The sequence below is a fragment of the Oncorhynchus keta genome, chromosome 21 (assembly GCF_023373465.1).
Source record: "Oncorhynchus keta strain PuntledgeMale-10-30-2019 chromosome 21, Oket_V2, whole genome shotgun sequence".
Lineage (NCBI taxonomy): Eukaryota > Metazoa > Chordata > Actinopteri > Salmoniformes > Salmonidae > Oncorhynchus > Oncorhynchus keta.
In genome coordinates, this window is record NC_068441.1 from 34,073,449 (window position 1) to 34,086,427 (window position 12,979).

Genomic DNA, 12,979 nt, shown 5'->3' on the forward strand with positions numbered 1-12,979 from the left:
CTCTACTCTACTGCTGTATGCCTCTACTCTACTGCTGTATGCCACTACTCTACTGCTGTATGCCTCTACTCTACTGCTGTATGCCTCTACTCTACTGCTGTATGCCTCTACTCTACTGCTGTATGCCTCCTCTACTGCTGTATGCCTCTACTCTACTGCTGTATGCCACTACTCTACTGCTGTATGCCTCTACTCTACTGCTGTATGCCTCTACTCTACTGCTGTATGCCTCTACTCTACTGCTGTATGCCTCTACTCTACTGCTGTATGTCACTCCTCTACTGCTGTATGCCACTACTCTACTGCTGTATGCCTCTACTCTACTGCTGTATGCCTCTACTCTACTGCTGTATGCCTCTACTCTACTGCTGTATGCCTCTACTCTACTGCTGTATGCCACTACTCTACTGCTGTATGCCTCTACTCTACTGCTGTATGCCACTACTCTACTGCTGTATGCCTCTACTCTACTGCTGTATGCCTCTACTCTACTGCTGTATGTCACTCCTCTACTGCTGTATGCCTCTACTCTACTGCTGTATGCCACTACTATACTGCTGTATGCCTCTACTCTACTGTTGTATGCCTCTACTGTACTGCTGTATGCCTCTACTCTACTGCTGTATGCCTCTACTCTACTGCTGTATGCCACTACATAAATACAACAATATGCATGCAATGCTTTATTATAAAGGCAATTTTTTTTCTCATGCGTTCTGGTACCTCTGAACTCCCCAGGTCACCTCCCTATCATGCTCACTTTCTGTTCCGGCTCCTCCCGATTTACAAATTAAGCACTGGCAATGCCTCAGAAAACATTTATCCATACATAATATCTCCCAAATAGGTAGTTAAAAAACATATCACTAAATTAAAAATTGCATCACCCTGCAGATGGGTAAAATCCAGATTGGACTGCATGTGTTGTTGCCCCTTGAGGAATATACATTTTAAGTATATAGTCCTACCTCCATCGCAACTAAATTCTCAACACAATGAGCTCAGGAGAGGCTTACAGTTTTTTTTCAATAGTATAAAAAAGCAATTTTTGGATCTGTGCTGAAACGTATCTATGGCAGAACAGCAATGGGAAAATAGTTTTACAGTACTTCTGATTATTTTACTTTCTTTGTACCTGACTTGCATATCTTAGACCACATTTTGCAAAACTTATCAGTGTATACAAAATTCACTGTGAAGTGTTTTGTTCACAGAATATTAACACATTGTTGTCTTCAGAGAAATGTGTGCTATTGTGTTCACTGTTTCCGGCAAACAGTAAATACTAGACTACTGCACGCAATGTTTAATCACAGCAGCAGTGTCATATCATGTACAATATATGGAAAGATCTAGGCAATGGGGACAGTCTAATTGTTAGGATTTGTTACAATATTGCAGAAATGCAGAGAATTAAGTTGGTTAACTTAGTAACTTTGGGTTACTCCTAAGTTATCATCTTCAATATTGTGACCTTCCATTATAGAGCTTTGATTTGGTGTTGCTATACATTCATGGGCAATTGATGTGGCCTGTAATTTGTGTCCAATGATAATATTTTATATTTAAAAAACTATAAATACAAAAAATCTTCTTACAGTACATTTCTACATGTTCTCTTTTATTTGGCACTGCATCAATTTATCACAAGGAATGATCAATTTTTACAGTTATGGCATGTCAAACTGTAAAAATGTCATGTGGTGGAACCGTCCGAGGTTGAATTTCAACAGAAAAAGTGTTGTGAAATATTGTAACCCCAAAGAAAACTGCAAATATTTAACTATGTGATTATATTATGAAATATTGCCCAAATATTGAGTTTATCAGGCTAAAACCCAGATGCAGATGCAGACACAGGGGTCTCATAGTTTATTACAGTACAAGGGGCAGGCAAAAGGTAAGTCAAGGCAGGCAAAGGGTCATAATCCAAATCAGATTGTAGACAGGTACAGGACAGCAGGCAATCAGTAGGTGCAGGCAAAGAGTCATAATCCAAATCAGATTGTAGACAGGTACAGGACAGAGTCATAATCCAAATCAGATTGTAGACAGGTACAGGACAGAGTCATAATCCAAATCAGATTGTAGACAGGTACAGGACAGAGTCATAATCCAAATCAGATTGTAGACAGGTACAGGACAGCAGGCAATCAGTTGTAATCCAAATCAGGTAGACAGGTACAGGACAGAGTCATAATCCAAATCAGATTGTAGACAGGTACAGGACAGAGTCATAATCCAAATCAGATTGTAGACAGGTACAGGACAGAGTCATAATCCAAATCAGATTGTAGACAGGTACAGGACAGAGTCATAATCCAAATCAGGAGGACAGCAGGCAATCAGGTGCAGGCAAAGAGTCATAATCCAAATCAGATTGTAGACAGGTACAGGACAGAGTCATAATCCAAATACAGGACAGAGTCATAATCCAAATCAGATTGTAGACAGGTACAGGACAGAGTCATAATCCAAATCAGATTGTAGACAGGTACAGGACAGAGTCATAATCCAAATCAGATTGTAGACAGGTACAGGACAGAGTCATAATCCAAATCAGATTGTAGACAGGTACAGGACAGCAGGCAATCAGTAGGTGCAGGCAAAGAGTCATAATCCAAATCAGATTGTAGACAGGTACAGGACAGAGTCATAATCCAAATCAGATTGTAGACAGGTACAGGACAGAGTCATAATCCAAATCAGATTGTAGACAGGTACAGGACAGAGTCATAATCCAAATCAGATTGTAGACAGGTACAGGACAGCAGGCAATCAGTAGGTGCAGGCAAAGAGTCATAATCCAAATCAGATTGTAGACAGGTACAGGACAGAGTCATAATCCAAATCAGATTGTAGACAGGTACAGGACAGAGTCATAATCCAAATCAGATTGTAGACAGGTACAGGACAGAGTCATAATCCAAATCAGATTGTAGACAGGTACAGGACAGAGTCATAATCCAAATCAGATTGTAGACAGGTACAGGACAACAGAGCAAATCAGATTGTAGACAGGTACAGGCAGGCAAGGTGCAGGCAAAGAGTCATAAGTCATAATCCAAATCAGATTGTAGACAGGTACAGGACAGAGTCATAATCCAAATCAGATTGTAGACAGGTACAGGACAGAGTCATAATCCAAATCAGATTGTAGACAGGTACAGGACAGAGTCACAATCCAAATCAGATTGTAGACAGGTACAGGACAGAAGGCAATCAGTAGGTGCAGGCAAAGAGTCATAATCCAAATCAGAGTCAGGCAGGTACCAGATGGCAGGCAGGATCAAGGTTAGGGGAACAGGCAAAAAGGTCAGAACTAGGAAGAATAAGAAAAACAAAAACTAGAGCACAGGAATCACGGCAACACGCTGGTAGGACTTGACGGGACAAGACGAACTGGCAACAGACAAACAGGAAACACAGGTATAAATACACATGAGGTAATGGGAGACACCTGGTGGGGGTTTGAGACCATCACAAGACAGGTGAAACAGATCAGGGTGTGACAGATAGGAAGGAATAATTTTATTTTAAATACTTTTGTCTGAGCATTTGAAAAACACTATCATATGGTGCAACCAACATTAAAAAGCCAGTTTTGCCTACATAACATATTTTTTCTCCATGTGTTGTGATATGACATCAACGACTAAACTGTAGTAAACCATCCTATTCAGCAGAAAGATATCAAATCTCCCACAAATTTCACATCTCTTTCCTCATTCACCTACCTAGACTGATGATGTCATCTAATTTGCATAGCCAGGTAAACAGAAGAGGGAACAAGATAACTTGCAGTGATCAGTAGTGTGGGTAAAATCATTTGCGGAAGCCTAGCTTCCATTGGCATCCATAAATACATTCCACCGGCAATGACAGCTACTGAGAGGCAGTTTAGGATAATTTAATTACAGATGATCCATCTCGATAGCTGGGTTTATTAGCTATACCATTATAAAGCTTACTGTGGATAAAATTACAACTCTTTAGCTAGCTAGATTAATATGATGAAGCATATTCACTAGTTATCTTAGTTAGCTTTCTTATTAGCTATAGCTTACAGGCTTAAATGATTGCTTATTAGCCTATGTTTTCTAGATCGTTTACCAAATACCTTTCTAGCTAGCTATGATCAGGGGTGGAAATGGGCCGAACAAATGGGAAAAGGCAATAGCTTCTATCCCTAGCCAGCAGGGTAATCCCTGAAAGATGGTTTAACAAATTCAGGATTCCCTGAACATATCAGCCTTCTCTAAACCAGATAAGGGAGTCCGGGATTTCTTGGTTCCAGAACAGCTACTTCTCATTTAACCCCCTATAGTCGATTGACACACCGGTGCATCGACCTAATTAACATAATAACACAATCCCCATCAAAATGTGTCAATTTAAGCTAGAGATATCTGTTATTTTGCACTTTATATATGGCTGCATTGTAATACATTATTACAATTACACTACAGCCAGATAAACCAACCTAACTATTTGGCAAGTACCAAAACTTTTGCCAGGCAGATCATGAGGTTACACAGAACTGTCTTAAGCCCGTTAATTTTTAAATCAACCCCTTGTCCCTTACCCTTTAGTCACTCCTCATACCCCTATCCCAGAGGCACTTCCCTACCCCAACCTCCAGCCTACTGCAAGTAGAACAGAAACATAAGATAGGTATATGGGCTGAGCTCAACCTTGAGCTGGACTTGGTGGAATGTTCACCATATCATTTACATCTAGCCCATTTCAAGGTCAATTTTTATAAGTATATAGGGGGGTGGAGGTAGGACAAGGGGGCTAGCTAAGGTGCAAGGGCTAGTTGTAGGGGCTAGGGTGTACTCAAAAGGCTAAGGGGTTATGAATTATCCCGTCCCTATGGTTGTACTTTTCTGCAAATTATTACAACTGAAAACAGACTTGCTTTTTAATTGTCAGCTAATAATATCTTAAAACAAGGATGCATGAAGTTTATCAGAGTTTTAGTGAAGGCAGCAGAAACCCTTGTTCAAACAGGTGAATGAGGCTTATTGAGTTTTGTTGTATAATGGAAAAGCCATAGAGATATGAGAGAGATCGGAGAAGTCACTGAGAGTATAAAAGTGTTCAGCAGCCCATGGAGCAAAGTACAGAGCAACCATGGAGCAAAGTACAGAGCAACCATGGAGCAAAGTACAGAGCAACCATGGAGCAAAGTACAGAGCAACCATGGAGCAAAGTACAGAGCAACCATGGAGCAAAGTACAGAGCAACCATGGAGCAAAGTACAGAGCAACCATAGAGCAAAGTACAGAGCAACCATGGAGCAAAGTACAGAGCAACCATGGAGCAAAGTACAGAGCAACCATGGAGCAAAGTACAGAGCAACCATGGAGCAAAGTACAGAGCAACCATGGAGCAAAGTACAGAGCAACCATAGAGCAAAGTACAGAGCAACCATGGAGCAAAGTACAGAGCAACCATGGAGCAAAGTACAGAGCAACCATAGAGCAAAGTACAGAGCAACCATGGAGCAAAGTACAGAGCAACCATGGAGCAAAGTACAGAGCAACCATGGAGCAAAGTACAGAGCAACCATGGAGCAAAGTACAGAGCAACCATGGAGCAAAGTACAGAGCAACCATGGAGCAAAGTACAGAGCAACCATGGAGCAAAGTACAGAGCAACCATGGAGCAAAGTACTCATTGGCATTGGTAAGTGGAAGCACTTTCTGGCTTATTTAGCTTATAACTAACTGTATCAAAGCTAACATTTAATTTATATTTTAATTATAATGACAATCACCGATTGAATCCTGAACATTCAAACATACAAGGCTCTATACTAAGGCTCTGGGTCCCTGGTGAGGGAATAGGCCACTGGCAAATGTCCTCTAGCTATGCATTGTGTCAATGCTGCTGTGGTCAAAGTCTGTTTCTAAGGACGGGGGTTGCCAGCCCCATGAACAGCCTACACTCTTAGAAAAAAACGTTCTAAAAGGGTTCTTTGGCTGTCTCCAGAGGACAACCATTTTTGGTTCCAGTATAACTATTTTGGGTTCCATGTAGAAGCCTCTGTATAAAGGGTTCTACATGGACCTCAAAAGGGTGCTACCTGGAACCAAAAATGGTTCCTCAAAGGGTTAACAGCTTCTACCCCTAAGCCATAAGACAGCTGGACAATTAATCAATTGGCCACCCGAACTATTTACATTGACCCCCCCACCGCTTTGTTTTTACAAATCTGCTACTCGCTGTTTATTATATATAGTCACTTTACAAAATTACCTCGACTAACCTGTTATTAGATTTTTTTTACTTCAGTTTATTTAGTAAATATTGTCTTGACTCTGTTTCTTGAACTGCATTGTTGATTAAGGGCATTTCACAAGTAAACATTTCACGGTAAGGTCTTCACCTGTTGTATTCGGCGCATGTAACATTTTTGTATTTATTTGATTATATTTGAGGTAGTGAGAGGTTGCTACCAGATAGACGTCCTCACGGTCTGCTAGAACCAAGGGGTTCCCAGAGGAGACAGCATTCCGTGGAGCCCAGAAGACGGTAACCCGGAAGAGGTCTCCTGGGGTAGACCAGTTTATTTTATTTTTCTTTATTGTTTTAAATAAACACCCTTGAAACTGAGGTGTCACACTTGTGTCTGATCTGTGTAAACATTTAGATTAAACCCCCTGGTCTGCCACAGTGTGTATTTTCATGTCTGAGGGGAAGGAGTAGTAGAACAACGGCACAATAGTTAGTTATTTTTGCAGTTCTGAATTCCAAAAAAAGGTCCAGGTGCCAGGACCACAAATTCAAAATCCATCTAGACACCGTTGCCATAGAGCACACAAAAACTATACATACCTCGACCTAAACACAAAGCTATGAACGATCTGAGACAAGGCCAGAAGGACCTTCTACGCCATCAAAAGGAACATCAAATTCAACATACCAATTAGCATCTGGCAAAAAATACTGGGATCCGTTCACCAACCAAGAATTCACAAAATGGGACAAACACCAAATTGAGACTGCAATAATGCATGCAGAGCAGAATTAGGCCGATACCAGCTAATTATCAAAATCTGGAAAAGAGACGTTAAATTCTACAACCACGTAAAAGGAAGCAATTCCCAAACCTTCCATAACAAAGCCTTCACCTTCAGAGAAATTCACCTGGCGAAGAGAACCCTAAGCAAGCTAGTCCTGAGGCTCTGTTCACAAACACAAACAGACCCCACAGATCCCCAGGACAGCAACACAATTAGACCAAACCAAATCATGAGAAAAATAAATATATATATTACTTGACAGATTGGAAAGAATTTACAAAAGAACTGAGCAAACCAGAATTGCATTGTGTCGTGGAAGGATCAGAATTTGTTGGTAACATTTGTAAGATGTTTAATATTCATCAAATGTGTGTAAGTTACTTCTCATCAGAATGATATTTTTGTATAATACTGTGGCGGGGTTGCAGTTATCTGTTCTATGTCAAAACTAAGTTGCATGGGCCACAGAGAGGGGAGAGGTCAAAGTGTCATCATGTGTAAACATATCTTTTACTCCCTACCTTTTTCTAGTGGGGGAAAGAAGGGTGGCAGTGTCTGGAATCATTCTATGCTCCCTCTAATGTTGCTTTTATCTTAACCTATAGCCTCACTCTCCTCTCCGTGAGTTTGTCCAGGAGGTTGTATTTTGAGTTGGTTGTATCTAAATGACAATTTGATATATGCCTGTGGATATGGAGGATTTGGTTTATGGTTCTGGGGTTTGGGAAAGGAGACAAAGCTGAACGATGAGTTATGTCTATGCTGTCTGACTATGTGTGTCTTTGCTATTAAAGGAACTCAGTTGCATTGTAAGGGGACTCTCAGAGAATTCACTGAGAGACACTGAATTTATCTGAGAGTCACAGGATTGTGATAGAGCTCATAATTAAAGATGGACTTTTATAACTAACTCTGACGTGTGTGTGTGTGGTTTGCTCCCATGATTTGGTAAATAGAGGAAATTTGATTGTGGACTTCAGGAAACAGCAGAGGGAGCACGCCCCTATCCACATCGATAGGACCGCAGTGGAGCATGTGGAAAGCTTCAAGTTCCTCGGCGTACACATCAATGACCCTCTGAAATGGTCCACTCACACAGACAGTGTGGTGAAGAAGCAGCAACAGCGCCTCTTCAACCTCAGGAGGCTGAAGAAATTTGGCTTGGCACCTCACAAACTTTTACAGATCCACAATTGAGAGCATCGTGTCGGGCTGTATCAACGCCTGGTATGGCAACTGCACGGCCCGCAACCGCAAGGCTCTCCAGAGGGTGGTGCAGTTTGCCCAACGCAAACTATCTGCCCTCCTGGACACCTTACACTACACGATGTCACAGGAAAGCCAAAAAGATCATCAAGGACAATAACCACCCGAGCCACTGCCTGTTCACCCCGCTATCATCCAGAAGGCGAGGTCATTATAAGCAGTCGTGGAAAAACGACCCAATTCTCAAACTTGAGTAAAAGTCAAAATACTTCAGTAGAAAATGTCTCAAGTAAAAATGAAAGTCACCCAGTAAAATACTACTTAAGTAAATTTCGAAAAGTATTTGGTTTTAAATATACTTAAGTATCAAAAGTAAATATAAATGCTAAAATATAATCAAGTATCAAAGTTATAATTAATTACAAATTCCTTATATTAAGAAAACCAGACGGCACCATTTTCTTGGGTTTTGAATTTATGGATAGCCAGGGGCATACTCCAACACTCAGACATAATTTACAGACAAAGTCAGCCAGTGCAGAGGTAGTAGGGATGACCAGGGATATTGTTGAAGTGCGTGAATCGGACAATATTCATGTCCTGCTAAGCATTCAACATGAAACGAGTACTTTTCGGTGTCAGGGAAAATGTATGAGTAAAAAGTACATTCTTTCCTTCAGGAATGTAGTGAAGACAAAGTAAAAGTTGTCAAAAATATGAATAGTAAATTAATGTACATATACTCCAAAAAATGACTTAAGTACAGGTTGCATCAAAGCTGGGACCGAGAGACTGAAAAACAGTTTCTATCTTAAGGCCATCAGACTGTTAAATAGCCATCAACAAGCGGCTTCCACCCGGATACGTAACTCTGCACCTTAGAGGCTGCTGAGAGGCCATTTTACGTACATTTGAGATTTACATGTAGCAAATCAGAAAACAATAATGTGACTTACAGTCTGTCAACCCTGACTCTGAAACTGCCTGACTCCCAACTCTACCATTACTAATACCCTTCCATAGGATCCTCCTACATCCTGTCGTGTTATTTCACAAACTGGGGCCAGTACCATCCAGGAGCAGGCAAGTATTTGATCACTGACTTCGACCCCTTCCTCTGTGACCATCTGATCTATACCTTCGCCTGCATGGCCAACAACGAGATCAAGACCTCCGAATGGATCAATGAGATACTCTTCGGAGTAGTTCCAGGCCCTCAAGAACCAGTGAGAGAGACTCACATGCACAAATACACACTCTTGCTCACAGGCATGCACGCACACACATACACACTCATGCAGGTGTGCACACAAACTCACCTAGGCACGTACACATGCAGGCACATACACACACAAAAGCAGGTACGCACATTCTTATTCAGGCAAGTACACACACATAACTAAACCAGGACTAACTCTAACTCTTGTATTTGCTTACAAGAACAGCAACCTAAAGACCTTGCTGGCAATTGGAGGGAACTTTGGCACTCGGACGCAAGTGGAGAGAGAGACACACACACACACACACACACACACACACACACACACAGTGTCTGAGCAGTGTGTGTCCCAAGGTTCACAGAGATAGTGTCCAGTACAGCCAACCACCAGAAGTTCATCAACGGTGCGATTTAAGTTTCTGAAGCAATACCAGTTTGATGGTCAGGACTTTGACTGGGAGTTCCCCAGATCCAAAGGCCCGCAGACAGGTACAGATTCACGATCTTGGTGCAGGTCAGACTCACACACACATATATACACACACACATGAATGAACAAACACGAATGAACACACACACCTGTATTAATTCAGTAACCTGGGGCACCATGGGAAAGTTTGGCTTTATTGAGTTTCTATTTCCCAAATTAACTCAAAGAATATCAGAACATTGATTTTACAACATTTACATTTACATTTAAGTCATTTAGCAGACGCTCTTATCCAGAGCGACTTACAAATTGGTGCATACACCAACAGTCGCTAATTCATTAATTTCCTCTAGTCTCATTCTGAACGTCGCATAATCTGTGAATCTGCACTAACCTGAGTCACACTAAATAAGGCCGTACCACACCAATTGAGTTGATTATTTATTTACTATCAAGATAAAATGATAATATAAGATACACATACACAAACACACAGTCTAGGCTAATGAATAGATCTTAGTATACTGAAACAGGTCCCTAGCGGATCAACACAATATGACATGTGTTACACAAAATGGGGATTTCAAAAGAGAGAGAGAGGGAGAGAGTACAAGAGAAAAGCACACTTGGGTACATTTGTAAACTATGCTTAGTTTAACCCTAACCTTGACCCGAACAGCCGTTCTTATGGGTCAGAATATAATGATGTAATTATGTGTCGAAGGTCTCCAATGGGGTGTCTCTTCGTGGACCGGGTTCGCCTTCTCCTCAGATGACGGCACTTCTTCAGTTACCGGGTGTAACTCTCTGATTGTCCTCAAGATGTCAGTGTCCTTTCTCTTAGTGGTCTGTTTCCTCGCACTTGTTCTGAAAGAGGCGTCTTCTGAGGACAGCTAATCAACCATATAGGTGGTTCCAGCGTGGGAATGAAAGCAGTGTAGACACACGATTCTTTGGAGAGAATAACCAGGTGGTCCTGCTTGAATTCAACCTCTTACACAGCTACTCATCCGTAGCATAGATTGTTAAAAGGTTCCTTTGTCTTCTTCAACCTCATGTTGCGTTTTGGATTTACAACTAATCGAACCTTGCTGCAGCTCGTGGTCACCCTCGGGTCAGAAATGGGTGTTTCCGCCTTTATGTCAAGTTCTCTTGGCGTAACTAGTTACGAGGCAAGGTCTGGATTTTACTCAGATCCAATTTAGATAACTTCACATTTCATCTTTACAAAAACATTCTCTTTGATCTGGACATTTTCCCCACAACGTACATTATGCAAACATCAGGTACATATTGTGAAAACTCTTCAAGTTACAATGTTTGCATTATGTCGTTTACCTTTTAATAACATAACAAAAACAACCTTCATTTTCATATTCCATCTATCGTCATTACTCCATTTTGGCTGGCGAAACATATTGTCCCAAAGTCCATTTATTGCATGTTATTGTTCTGAGGTAGGTTCTCCATAGGCCCATCATACATTCCATTCCTTCACAGTGAGAGGACAAAGGGATTTTGTCTGCTACCGTAAGATTTACAATGGGTGTGAGGTGTCAGAACTCCCCACCTCCATACCTCTCCATCTCTCCCCCTCTGGCGGGTGTGAGAGATGTCTCTTGTAGAAGTGTGGTACACGGTAACCTGACCCAAACAGGCTAGTCATGACACACCCATCTGTGTGCTGTCTCCCTCTAGGAGCTGATGGCTGTCTTCGAGGTTGAGGGAAAGATGACAAACCGTCCTCGTCTGATTCTGACTGCAGCTGTGTCCGGAAAGAGGACCATTGACACTGCATACCAGATCCCCAAGATTGGACGGTCAGTACATACACACTGGGCCTCAATGATATCAATTCTCATGCAAAATGTGTACACAAAAACATGCACGATCTATCAAATAACACCTTGCATATTGGAAATGGTTTGTTTATTCAAGCCTCTAAATATATATTTGTATCTCTCTCCCTAACACTCAGGCTGTTGGCCTTCTGAATGTGATGACCTATGACTTCCATGGATCTTGGTGTTCAACACTGGAGAAAACAGCCCTCTACCAAGGACCGGCTGATCAGGGAAACCATATCTACTACAATGTGGCGAGACACTTTCACTCTCCTTCCCTCTTTATCTCCCTCATATTTCTCTCTACCCATCTTTTCCCCTGTTTATCAAATCAGTCTCTTCATGCCTGTCTAGGTTCCAGTTGAGCGTGAGTAACATCTTTATTTTTCCAACCTTCGCTCTCTAGTGTTCTCACTACCAGATACTGTGTGTTCTAAGGACTATGCTATGAAGTACTGGAAAAGCAACAGTGCCCCTGCCGAGAAGCTCCTGGCTGGATTTGCCACACCTTTCAGCAGGCCAGTGGCTCTAACACTGCTGTGGCCGCTCCCACCATTGGTCCCATACTTGTGTACTCTGGTTAAAGGTAGTGTACTATATGGGGAACAGGGTGCCATTTTGGACTCAAACACAGTGTGTGTGTGATTACATCTGCAGCTTCCTGAAGCAGGCTTCCCTTTGAAGATGATGTAAACTCCCAACCCTAACGTAAGTGTGTCTTTAGATCTGCACCTTCCTGAAGCAGGGAGATCGAGGTCTGGGACTCCACCCAGATGGTGCCCTACAACAAGCAGAACGTGTCGGTCAGATACGATAACATCAAGAGCTTCCATAACAAGATCTGTGTTTGTATATGTGGGGGAAAATATATGACTAGAGGGTAATAGAGTAGCATACTACTCTGTTACATTCACAACCCTCTCCATCACTATCTCAACCAGATCTGGGTTCAAATAGTAGTTAAAATGATATCAACCCCATCTCATCTCTCCCAGGTCGTTTCATCAGCTTCAATAAATAGTTCTGACCCCTAAGTATGTCATGAAGGAGCTGTGTTGTTGTTAGGGCCAGTTGTCATGGCCCATTCTAACATCTGCACCATGTAATGTCTAACCCACTCTAATAAACTCCCAAAATATGAATGCATCCTGCTGTATGTCACTTTACTTCCTTTGTGGTCAACTACATTGCACTTGAACTGTGCAGAATCACTGATCTACAAATCACCTTGCATCCCACATAACTACTC

At 41.7% G+C, this 12,979-nt stretch overlaps 1 long non-coding RNA gene and 1 pseudogene across 6 annotated transcripts; both read left to right on the top strand.

Moving 5' to 3' along the window:
* Positions 1-894: 894 nt before the first annotated feature.
* On the top strand, positions 895-12,314 carry LOC118399899 (acidic mammalian chitinase-like; annotated as a pseudogene).
* On the top strand, positions 1,623-3,397 carry LOC127910343 (uncharacterized). Of its 6 annotated transcripts, none has more exons than XR_008074457.1 (4): positions 1,623-2,127; positions 2,174-2,301; positions 2,455-2,986; positions 3,085-3,397. It is a non-coding gene; the product is annotated as an uncharacterized LOC127910343 (long non-coding RNA). The 6 variants fall into 6 exon arrangements; XR_008074459.1 differs by having other exon boundaries at positions 2,455-2,946; XR_008074462.1 differs by having other exon boundaries at positions 2,455-2,826.
* Positions 12,315-12,979: the final 665 nt, after the last annotated feature.